Here is a 13,539-nt window from a genome sequence, read left to right as displayed (position 1 = left end):
TTTTATTTGAGTCAGTGTTTTTAGCAGTTGTTTGGATTCATTGGCATGCTTGAACATGAAGTCTTTTCAAGACTCAACTAAATGTTTCAAGGGGATTTGAATGATATTAAATGTATTTGCTATTGTTGACATTACTGCAAACGGTCTAGTAAAATGTGGCAGTATTGGCATCTGTTATCACACTTCAAATTACTGCTATTTTGTTCCACAGAATATCATAGCTATGAAAATCATACACGTAAATTAGTGTATATGAATATGTTTTTTCTACTGATATAAAATACATAAGAGAATTAAAATGCATGCATTAGTTTTATAACTGCTGTAAATGAAAATGTTCAAACAGTTAATATTTCTGTATTGCTAGTAATGTGTATGTTTTGTATTTACTAGATTGTTATAAATGTTAAATAGTGCTCCAGCAGCTGTAGATAAAGAATAGGCTAATATTTTAAAAAAATATTATGTGGAAAAACATATCTGTAGTGTAATCTTAAAATGTAAGAATTGTAAAGAATTTCCAACTAAAACATGTGCAAAATAATATATTTGCACATATTTTAATTGTTGAATATTTACATGTCATCTGGAATAACCCTACAGATGTATATTGTATTGTATGTTTAAGTGCAGGTCAGATAAAGCCTGTTGAACAGTTTGAATATGCTGAATTGTTCCAGTCAAAGCATGAAAATTGTAGAAAATAAATCATGAATTTTTATATAACTATGAAAGTACATATGAATATGAATTTGTACACAGTATTAAATTAGGATTTATGTCATGGATGATAACACTATTTGATATGTTTTATTTAGTAAAAGATACGAGAGGTTTACATGACAGATTGGATATTCCGAGAAAGGAAAATTAAGATGACATTTACATGCTATCTTGATGACAAATTCTTCATGAATTTTATTAAAGGGGAAGACTAAAAATGATTGTATTGATAATTATTTTTTGTAGTAAGGTCAGCTGTTAAATTCACTTGTTTCATTAGAAAATAAAGAAACACAATATTGCATGATAAAAATGAAAAATGAGAATCAGGAACTCACTTGTGTTTGGGAAAAAAATATCACAAACTATCAGCAAAAATCAGATGTGTAATTGGTTTTTAATTATGTGGAAATATCAAATGTCTCCCTATTAATCTGTGTGATGGTGAAAAAGTTAACAAAAAGCATGTTGTGATAATTTAATCTAAATTGCTTATCAACAAAGGAGTGATATGTTACAATGCAACTGTCAATCCAGTAATAATTGAAAGGCAATGTAGTTATTGCATGATCTAACATAATCACAAGGAAACAAACATGCATTTGATGTTTTTGCACATATTTTAAGATTATTATCACAATGGACAACAAATTTAATCGACTTTATTTTTGTGATTTTTCCTTAACCGCTAAATATCATTTTACATCAACTAAATTTGATCCTTTCAATCATCCTTTCAAAAGCCAACACAAAAATACACTGTCCAAATATTTAACATCAATTTCTATGGATGTTGCCACATTATGTCATGTTTGTGAAAAGGCTGAAGAATATTGTGTGAGCTCAGTGTGTTAAAGTGATCATGCTCAAGCCCTTACATCAGAGGATTAACCCATAGGGAGCTAAACACATTTCCCCTCCACTGACAGATGGTATATAACTGCAGTCATGTCATCCAGAAAGAATATAATCACTTTTTAGGGGTTAATTAACATCTGGCCAATTATCTGAGCTGTTGAATGCTGTGTCCGCTCTGTGTAGTGATGTAATCAGGTTCTGTGAGTGTTTGTAATTGCATGCTCTCTCAGATTAACTTGGGAAATATTCATAAAGGGATTCCCTCAAGTACCCTGGCAACAAAAGTGCACTTTAACCCTTTGCTGCCACCAGACATTTGTATGATGGTTATACATAATTTATCAACCTGCTAAATTCATAAACTTCATTCTCCATTATTTTGATGTTATTGCATGAAGTGCCCAGTGCTGTCTTTGAAGTGTAGCACAGCATAAACATGTAGGGAACATGTGTACAGGGCTTTGAAGAAAATGAATTAAATCAGCAAGGGGAAAGTGTTAATGCTGTGAAATAATGTTGCATAATATCTGAATGAAGAAACCACACTAGATTAAGCTGAGTAAACACTAAATTCTGCAAGCTTGTGATAAGTTCAGCTGATGTAAGATTTGATGAAAAGCTAACCTCATGGCATATTGGCTTGTATACATGTCAGAACTGTTTGCTGAAGTAGGAAAAGTAATTGTTTATTTCATTCAATCAACAAAACATTCACAAAAGAGCATTATTCTGCTGTCATATTTTGCATGAACTTGCAAATGAATGAAAAGTTATAAGATCAATAAACAATTTTATAGACACCAAGTTTTATAATGTATTAATTGTTCTGTCTCAGAAATACCAGTGATACAATAAACCCATATTCCAAATTCTAAGAATTCTTTCCATAAACAATGTAAACATTCTCAGCAAGTTGTCTGGCTGTTGTTAGCAGGTCCAGGGTTAACTGGCTCTGTAGTATTACATAATCTGTCAGAGAGAAAAATGTGCTGTCAGCTGTGATAGCCATTGCTAGGGGAGATAGGGCTGGTTGGATTACATGGGGCAGAGAAGGGGGAGGGTGAAAACTGAATATTTCATGAGGGGCCTGCATGTCCAGCCATGTAATAACTGACCACTCCTCTTTATAACATTTTGTTTGCTGACAAGCACCTCATTATACAGAAACTCCAGGCTCCAAGGCTGTCTTGATGGAATGTTTCATTTATGGAACTTTAAGGAGAATGGAATCTTTCTCATCTATATTTGCTTCATTAATGCAGACATAGTATGTCTGAGTTTATCATTGATGCTTCTTAAAAATGTAAATACCGGATAGAAACATGCCCCATAAAACTGTTTGTACAGTCAGAGAAAAGAGTTCTGATAACATCTCGTTTTGATATTTAATATTTTTCCTAGAAACATATATTGCCATCATGGAAAACATCTTCAAAGTCAAAGTTAATATTTTTCTCTCAGAAACATATATTGCTTTAACTGAAAACATCTTCAAAGCCCAGGCTGTGAAAGTACCACTTAAAAAAAATCTCAAATCTCTCTTTTAAAATGGTTATCACTTTTGAAATCATATCATTGACTCAGTAATATTCCTTTGTGAATGAAACATGTGCTAAAAGTTCAGAACAAGACATTGCATAACTTAACACACAAGAGGATTAAAGATGTCCATATTTCTTGACATGCAAATGCATTCAATTAAGACAGTGATATGTAGAGCCATTAATCAGAGAAAAGCACCACCAGTGGAGACCTTGACACGTACAAGTATATCTATGTTCATGTCAATGTTGTTTATTGCTGGTCCTGCTTTGATAAAGTGAGTACAGCTTGAAAATGAACAGCGGGATGATATGTCATTAATTTCCCATGTGGACAAGTGAATCTTCTGACATGTACATCACTGTTGATCTTGACATGCTTAACAGGTTATGTCATCGGTGCTGGCGATTAGTAACTGCTTTCATTTTGTTGGATAATAAGGAATCTATTGTGTACAAATTAAGAATCACTTTCTTCTTCAAAGTGATAGGTCTTGAAATTATTATCCTTTAGAGTATTCCAACTTTTCTGTTTGAATCAAAGATATATGTTGTTTAAAACTGGTTTCATCACATAAAATGATCAGAAAAGTTTGGGTACAAGATTAAATATCAAATTTGTGTTTTATTGATAAATAGTGTGTTTAGAATGAATTGAGCTTTTAGCAGAGCTTTCTAAACATTATGGAAATTGTCCTCACTTTTATATAGACATGATAATCACCTGAAAATGTGGAGAAAATTGATAGATTTTGTGCTGGAATGATTTAGAACAACAAACAGTGGTAATAGTGATTTAAGGACTAAGGCTGTGGCTTGTCACTGTATACGTGTATAACACTGCCAATACAGGGTCATGGAGATGAGGCATGTCAGCCCCTTGTTTATTTGTGTAAGTCGACCCCATTGCGTGTATTAAGTAAATGAATTTCTGTCAGTGGTCCTGCTTTGTCCAAACAACAGTAATGAGAGATGCAGTTGATGCCAGTTGCAGATGGTCAGTGCACTGGCTTGATGGATGGCCTGATAATAGGGGGAGGGACACAGAGATAATAGGGGTGCTCCCCCTTCTGGGTTACATCACAGTCCCTGGGGCTCTCTACCTCTCCCTGGGCTTTGTTTGGAGGTAAAAACCTTGTCTATAGCTGCCATCTGTCGGTGATGTCATGTTCAGTGTTAGTTTACAGATAGTGACAACTTGGCCAGAGAGAGAATAGGTGATGTTGTGAAAAAGTTGTGAAATATTTCAGGTGACAGAATAGCTAAGTTTGTTTTGGAGTTAGGGAAAGAGCATTTGGTCTGACGAACTGGAATATAAAACCTTTGTTTTGAAATGTTGAAGTATGACTAATTATGAAATCTAATATATGGAGCCATATACAGAAACATACTCTATCTTTATCAGACATACGCGACAGTTACAGACTTCAAACAGTATATATAATTCACATATCAAACATATCTTTCTCTTATCAATTAATGTCTTAAGACAAATCTTGACATTGTTAACCAGGTTATAGAAATAATTTCTGAATACATTTTCCTCAACAGTTTTGTACAATTAAAACATCTTTCATTAATAAACAATCATTTTTTTTATCTTTTTTAATTCCATCTTCTGCCAATTATCCATATACAACTCTTACATCTTTGATTTTGAATGGGTGCCCAAGATTTATTGTGTGTAACCATCTGTCCCCTGTTGTAAAGCTCTCAGTGATAAGGCCAGAGTGGGGACAGTGATTGTGTTAGGTCATTGTTTGGCCACAGTTACATCACAATAGTTGTAAATGCATAAAGATGACCAGGCCATATGTCATGTTACTCCTAAATAAGATATGAGTACTCCACAATACTTTTACCCAATAGGTCAGGTTGTGGAGGGACTGCTTCTACTCGGACAGGTGCATTTGTTGATTTGTACATTTTAATGCAACTTCAAGTGCAGAGATGTGCCAGAGAGTTAGTCATGTATGTATGAGTTTGTGCAACTGTTTTGTTCATGTTTTGTTAATGGGTGATAGAGTCAGCAAAGGGAACATTTTTGTTAAATGAATATAGCTGACCTTTTTCTTCTTTAAAGAGGTTAAAAATGATATTCTAGTCACAATTGTACGAGTTTATTCATTCCACTAACTGTACATATTCTTTCAAAGCACCATGTTATTCCGCAGATGTGCCAGCATGTAGTTATGCATGTTAAATATGAGAAAATTATCATTTGAAAAGTTCAAACAAAATAAGGTTGGTTTGGTCACGTAGGCCCTATGTTTTAGTCAAGACATGCTCACAATATCACAGCTCTAATATTATTTTGCTGTTATTACCATAAATGTCATGAACAATGAGTATCAGAGCTTTCTCGCCAGTGGTCACTGTTCTTGCGAGTTGCCCTTGTTTCGCGACCAAAATAGCATGAGTCATTAAGAACACTAAAACATTTTTATCGGTGGATTTTACCCCATAGTTTTTTTGACAATCTCACATATTTCTTCTTTTTATAATGTTGCGTCCAAAGTTTTACATTTATATCACATACCATTTATATTTATCGTTCTGATATGCAGGACATGTAAATACAGAAAAAGATGACAGGATATATTACATGGAACATAATATATCCTAATAATGTAAAAGAATTGTGTTCAATGTTAAGTCCTGTTACATTTCTGTCAATGCCTTTCCTGATAGCGTATAGGAAAAGGGATTGTTAAGGCGTGACAAGAAAGCAACAAGTCATAGGCTGGCTGTTATGTTTATAATTGTTAAATGTGGATAGTCATCATGAAAACAAAACAGGATGTTTAATATGAAAGTGCAGTTCGTGAAATACAAATTTCAAGTAGATCCTGTTTCTCATGAAGTTCTGTGCAAATACTTGGAAAGGGAACAAAATATAAAAATCATCGATAAAAAAATTGTTATATCAGTATATAGGTTAATAAATACTTCCATTGAACTTCTGGTACTTTCAAATAACATGGTTATTTTGATAGGAATATGCAATCTCAGTCAGGATGATTAATATTGAATATATCCAATGATTTATTGTAGTTAGGGGTGAAATCATATTCTTTATGATGGCCAGTCAAGTTTAATGATTATTAATGTATTTAAGTAGGGAAATATGAAATAAATCTTGAACTAATCATCGTCTAGAGGCACTAATGACAGCCCGGTGAATGAAGACCCCACTCTGTCCCAGTATATCTACTTTCCACATGCACAGTCAGTCCGCAGTGTTGTAACATAGGATCAGATTTCAAAGCTGACCGCTAACTTTGACCTATGTAAAACAGTATTAATGGTAATGAAGCACCAGAGCTTGGAAATGGAGATATACAGAGTCCAAATGGGTGCTGTTACTTATGGCGAAATTACCAGGGCTAGTATAGGGAGGGTGATGGATGATGTCGGATGAGTTAAGTAGAGGGGGAGTGAGGGAGAGGAAGAAAAAGAAGGCCAGAGAGAGAGAACTTTTATCAAGGTCAAGTTTTTTTTTTCATCTTTTGCTAACTTCTTTTAAATTACTTGCAATACCCAAGAAAAGATCTTTTAATTTACTTGCAATACCCAAGGAAAGAATTTCAACTGTTTCCAATCAAATCAGTTTTGCTTTCATATTCCTTTCAACTAAACAACAGTGCAGTCATAATAATATCAGTTAAACATCCACCTGTCATTAATGTAAAAAAAGCACAGTACATTTATCTTTTATATCTCAGCAGGTTGCTTTCAAAATAAATTCCCTGGTAATATTTTTCTCCAGCTTTCTAAAGAAAAATTGTAGCTGCTTTGTAGACACTTTACGCTTCCTTGTCATGTTCTTCTACAACAATCACTTGTTCCGCCACAGGCCCGTGGCTTTATTCAAGCAGTTTATTGTGAGATAGGTAAATCCTACAGGCGAAGCTTCTAAGTGATCATATGCCCTATTATGCTGGAATAAAGAAGAAGGGAGGGACTTGGTGATTTTCAAGACAAAAGACTTTGCTCCGAAGAGCTTTAAGTATGATGTGATATTTACAAGGGATAGTGTTTCAATGTTGCAGCATATGCCTTTATGAAAGGAGATTGAAACTTGAGAAGGTAACTTGCTATAAGGGATCTCTGAGGATGAAGTATGGATGAAAAAGATACAGATGAGTGTGAAAGGGCGGGAAAACTGAGATCCATGGGATAACAATGGATTTAGTTGATCTTGATCTATATCATTGGATAAAAATGAAATAGTTTTGATATTGATATATTCCTTCTCATCACTACAATGATACATTGCTTTTATTTACAGGAGTATGTATTTGATTTAGAAAAAAATGGTTAAGAACTGTTTTTAATCATTTAGTTCATATTTCTATTTGCCAAAAATGTATAATATGAACTGTTATAGGAAATAACACAAATTTACTGTCTTTAAAAATTTACTTCTTTAATGATGTATAAGCTTATACTACATCCTTTGATTGACTAGCTGAGCATATTTCAGTCTGAGAATGTCAGTGTGTGTTTAGAATTTAATACATTGTGTATATCATTTTCCAAACACTTCCATACAAGAAAGACCCAACATTTCTGTTGAGAATGAGCTGTTTGACTTCTCTGGCAGTCATTCCATTCCTGAACTGAGGTTGCAAGAGTCTGGGTGTCGGTGACACCTAAAACAACACCATCAATAGCCCAGATAAATTATTCCTCGACTTCATAAATGATCAGCCTTGCTTGTGTATGGACCTTTTCTCCATTGCCATCCTCCCAACACCAGCATTCCAGTCATTTGTTAAGATATTGCTGGTAATATTACTTATTCACTGTGTATATTGTCACAAAAATGTATTGGTAGGAAGAGCTACATGAATTATTCAGCAGGAGTACATATTATTCTGATTGACAATCCACTGGGGAAAATCATTGCTGTTGACATTCTGTGTGGTTCCATTTATTTGAAAACATCCCAAATGTTCATAACATGTTTCATGAACGATTGATGATTCATCAAGTACAAATAAGGACCCAGTGAGTAGCATGTATGCATGTATACTATTTTTCACATTTATTTACCCAAGATATAACCATTGTGATTTTGATTTAAAAAATAATCTCTGAAGAAAAAGATATTTTTTGTGATGAATTAGGATTAACATCATATGTAAAAAGTAGTAAAGAAAACTGTTGCAATTGATGGTCATTTTCTAAACTACATAATAACCCTTTATTAAAAGATCCTGAAGATAAGTAAATTATACAATATGTTTCCAATTAAGAACTTGATGAGAGTGCATGCTGCTGTTTGTGATAGATTGTTTATGCAACAAGCCTGTATGGTATCAAGAAGGCTACACTGTGTCCTGGCAGACAAGGAAAATATCAGGAAAATACTCATCTTGATCAGGAAATATTCTCTGTATTTTGTTCATGGCATCACAGCCACTTCCTTCAAATAAGCAGCAGTGCTTCCTGTGATAAAGCTACAAAAATTGCCATGCTTAAATAACTTGCCAGCTTTCTTACTATCTTGCACCAAATCAAATTTGAATTTAAATGCATATTCCATTTTATATCTTCATTGTGTGTGAGTGCCCTCTGCTGAAACTAGTGGCAGCTATAGTGTCGCAGTGAGTATAAAGTATCCCACTGAACCATTGGTCAAGACAGGCTGCAGCACTGGCTTCAATTTGGACATGATAAATTAATCATTAGAGTTAAATATTCCACTGATCTAAGTTAGACATCATATGGTTGGATCAATTGGATGTTCCACCTCTGTACATGAGCTGTACTCTCGGTATAAATCGTCATCAAACATTTCTACTCTTACCAATGCAGACATTTTGTGCTGTTGCCTTCTGTTTTGATGTTTCAAATTATCACTGGAGCATGTTTTTGAACATATATTTATCATTCAAAACAGGATAAAATTATTTTTCAAGGATCTTTGTGTGTCTTCAGTGATATTGATTAATAACTTCATGAGGACAAAGATACAATAAATACTGAGGTAGCATTGATACATTGAATGGTTTGAATTCTATGTAAGTTTCTGCAGGTACCTCTCAGTGTTAGCTGTCAATAAGAATAATTACAAGGATTATTTCTTTCACAAACTCTATCAACTCAACACCTATAATTGAAAACTAACCACTCAGGATATTTAAGGATGTCTTTAAACAGTAAATTTTATCTTAGACATGCCTTTAATCACAGAAACTTAGATGTCAGAAATGATTTGTATGCACTTAGCTACCTTGCCCTCAGGTTAAACTGGGGAGAGTTTTTATGGTCCTGTTACCTAACACTGGTCATTTCAGTGCCTGGGCTTGCAGTGTTATGTGTCTTATCTAGTAAAACATCACCACCACTGCCCTTTTATGGCCTGTTTATCTCCTGACCAGTTGCTAGCCTAAGGAGTGGGCCCTTAATGTTATGTAAACCATGCATCCTTTCACCACTGGCATTTTCTTGATTGCTTCACCATCTGGCAAACCTGTAGGAATAAACTGCAAAATTGTGGGGGATTTGTTGATGTTAAGAAATTTTTTTCTAAAAAGGGTGAAAATTTGTGATTACTACAGTTTTTGAGTTTCTGATGTTCTGATACATTTGAAATATTCCTTTAATAGGATTTAATCAATTTGTTTAAATTCTTTAAATTCTGAATAGTAATTTTGTGGTTAAAGAATTATTGTGCATGTGTTTGTTTTGATTTGGATATTTTATCTCAAGCCTAAAATGTTTCAGTTAGAGGAGAAAATGTATTATAGATATGTCTACACCTTAACACTGACTCTCAGACCAAACTTAAATGAAATTCAAATAAGATGCTTGAAATGATTAGCTTTATGACATTCCAAGCCAAGTCAAATATATCTATTTTCATGATCTCCACCGATTGTTATTTGATGGCTTCTGTGTTATTGTCAATGAAGTGTCTGACATATTTTGTTGCAATATTTAAATTTTCTTGTTAGTGCAGCAGATGTAGGTGTTTATGGGTTTTCTATGTTCAGTTGAATGCATGCTTTGAATGACGGTTGGTATAAGCTGCTCGGTCATAAGACTTCTCTGTACATTTGTGCCACATGTCAATGTGGATGGAGATGAATTTTCATTTCTTGGCATGATAAATTCTTTTTGGATTAAATGAATCCAAAATGGGTGTTGAAAAGACAACACAAGAGAATGACAGGTAAGGTGCATTATTTCTTCTAAGATATGTGTCAAGGAACATTTATTTTAGTGAAAATAACACAAATTTAAGGAAAATATATTTTGATCAAGTGGTATTAGTTTTAGCAGTAAATAAACACCTATTGCAAACAGAAATAATTATTTGATTTGTTAGTGATTGGTTATAAAATGTTAGAAAATGGTTGGTGACTATTTTGTAGCTAATGATTCAGTCATAATGATTCTATCATTAAATAATCAAATTCATAGTACCTAAGTCAGCATTGTCATCACTCACATTTTTATCAACGTTGTTTGCTTCATGCTTTCTTATATTTTTTTAACTGTTTTTCTGTAAGGGAGGCTGGTTGTGTATGAAAGGAATCCCTAGTGCAAGGGAGAGAACTCCTGCTTAGCATACGAGAGATCCTCTTGATGACAGTTATTCACAATTCAAGTTAATCAATCTTTTATAACATTTCTTACTCTTATATCAATGGTACACAATTCTTTGGGACATGAATTCAAGATCCTTTATCAGTTATCCATGAATGCGAAATTTTGTTGAAATTAAATTAAAGCTTACAGCTATTATTCTCAGGTCTGTAAAATCAGATTAAATACTTCTAAATTATATGGAAGAGAAAGATAATGTTTATTTAATTACTGTAAATATTGTTCATGAGTAGTGAAAACAGTGTGTTTATCAGGTATAGCATGACAAATGATGATCTGCTGTAATTCTGTTACAAGCTTTGTGAACAATATTATATACTTCTGGCAGTTCTCTACAAATTGTACAGTTGTCTAGGCTCTTGGGTGTTTCATCTGTGGATCGGCTTCTTCTTCTCGTTAGGAAATGTGGAAAAGGATTAAGGAAATTTAATTGAAACAGCATTTCTCCCAGAACAATGAACCAATCAAAATGTCAGTCTTGAAAATTACATTAAACAAAATATCATGTTCACTGTCTCATGTTCTTGGTATAATAATTGGTATGTGTGTGTGTTGAATTGTTTATGTTCATTAATTTTGATATGATATGACCATATGCGAAATTTGAGGAACATATAGTTGTGTTAAATGTTTGAACGAATTGGTCAGAAATTGTTTAAACACTTGCTAAAAATTTACACTGGGCTTATGCATAAATCATATGTATTTACTGTTATGACTTGATAATAAAGAGAACACCCAGGCTTTGTAATGATTAAAATATTTTAGGCTCATAGGTTTCTTGTATGAGTTAGGGATTTTGAAGTAATCAGATGTTTTTTTCCATTATATATTCAGTCTGTACATGATTAAGTCATGAAGTACAGAAAAATCATCAGGTAACCAAGGGATATCAACATGATTAAATATTCTCTGTGATATTTGAAATATGCAGTCTGAAGCTTAAAAATACTGTAACATGTAGACTTATCTTTGGTGATGAAATATGTTTCTTTACATGAAAACATGATTTAAGTGATCGTTCTTGACTGTAGTCAATGTATTCCAGGTGTTTGGAGAAGTGGAAGTTTAGTTTCAGGAGGAAGTGTTTCGTAAAACCTTTCCTCCAGCTTTTTATCTAGGCTGAGTGTATGTGATTAAGCATGATGAACAATATCGCGAATGCTGATATCTTGTTGAGCTTATCGTATGTCTGAACCCACACATTCACCCGGCCCATGGTCAGACGGGTTCAAATGCCCACCTGACTTCAACTGACATACATTATCCACTTATCACATTACAAAAAAAGCCCGTTACAACATGTCCAATGTGAGCTCTGGTCTCCGTTTCTCGACGGCACAGGTAAAACAATAACTTTTCTGCCAAAAGGCACATGTGAACAGAATCACAAACCCATGCCTTCTCAAGTGTGTAGTTTTACACAATTGATTCTCAGTCATATTGATATCGAGTGACAGATTTGTAAAAAACTACCTTGCTGACAGAGGTGATAAATGTATTGGGTTGGACTGAAGGAGTCAGTGTGTTCAATATCACTTGTGCAAGGTTGAATGGGAGGTTCTTACTTCCCAAGCTAGCATTACGTGGGTCACAAGTGGCGTGTCCTGTGTCACCGTTGGGCAGGTAAAAAATACCGTTGGGTCATGGATATGATATTGCTTGACTTGTGCACCAAGGTGGCTGTATGACTGGAGAGCTTCGATTGATGACAGTCCGTGTGGCTTCATTAACGCTAAGGTGTGTTTGAAAATACCACTGCAGCTAAAACAATACTCCCACTGATGACATGGAAGACAAAACGGTCAGTGACTGATTTCATTTCTTTTCACCATTTCATGTGTTTTGAGCTCGTAGTGATTAGCAACATCTTTGGCAAAATTTCAGTGTCTTCTTATCTCATCCTTACTTTCTAAACCTGTACGGGAAAAGACTTGATCATTCATAGCATTGACAATTAGTGTGCTGTATATATGTAACATGTTGTGGATGAGCTGTTTTAGTTGTTACACCAGGAGTCTTGCGTTATGAATATATTTCTACTTTATGAAAAAAGTATGTAAGCAATAAATTTCTCTGACAATAAACAGTTTGAACATCTGTAGACATTGTATCACTGTAGACTAAGGAAAGAAAATTAACATTTGTTTGTTTATATCTCAGCTTTAATAACATCATAATTAGTACAATAATTACACATCCATAGTCGTCCATGGTGTATTTGTTGGTGGTACTTAATTCTGGTGGTAAAGCCCTTCCTTCTGAAAAATTCAAATCTCATTGATTGTCTCTCTGAACAGACTTAAGAAATGATTTCTCAAAACTATTGTGAATGAACATAAATTTACAAGTACAAAATCTTTTGAGTATATTTGTCTCAATATCAAGAAATGTCTTCTAGAATTACTGGACATGTTAGTATCGGAAAGGAATTGGAATGCAGAAATAACAACTGTCTAATGCATTTGTTTACCTGTTTCCAAGATTGGCAGAAATGAATGATAACAAGATGCACATAAATTTGAATTCTTATCACGTTATTTAATCTTTTACAGGAAAAATGTTACACAGGCAAATTAGGTAATTTATTGGAGGAAATTGACTTCCAGATAAAACAGGTGTTTCTGAAATCTGTGTACATTGGTCACATGAAATATCTGCTATATGACCCTTAAGAGCTCTCCTGAATGACGTGCATTTGTTTCGAATATTTGCAATATGATCTCACACTTAAACATTTTTCCTTGTTTATTTTGAAACACACATGAATACCATGCAGTATGTGGAGTTTGATGTC

At 33.9% G+C, this 13,539-nt stretch overlaps 1 protein-coding gene across 3 annotated transcripts in view; it reads left to right on the top strand.

The window, feature by feature from the left end:
* LOC137277864 (protein hunchback-like) overlaps positions 1-13,539 on the top strand; it is a 68,329-nt gene that overhangs the window by 41,718 nt on the left and 13,072 nt on the right. The window lies entirely within an intron of this gene.

The sequence above is a fragment of the Haliotis asinina genome, chromosome 3 (genome assembly GCF_037392515.1).
Source record: "Haliotis asinina isolate JCU_RB_2024 chromosome 3, JCU_Hal_asi_v2, whole genome shotgun sequence".
Taxonomy (NCBI): domain Eukaryota; kingdom Metazoa; phylum Mollusca; class Gastropoda; order Lepetellida; family Haliotidae; genus Haliotis; species Haliotis asinina.
Note: the sequence above shows the minus strand (reverse complement) of the source record. Positions and strands in the feature narration are given on the sequence as shown.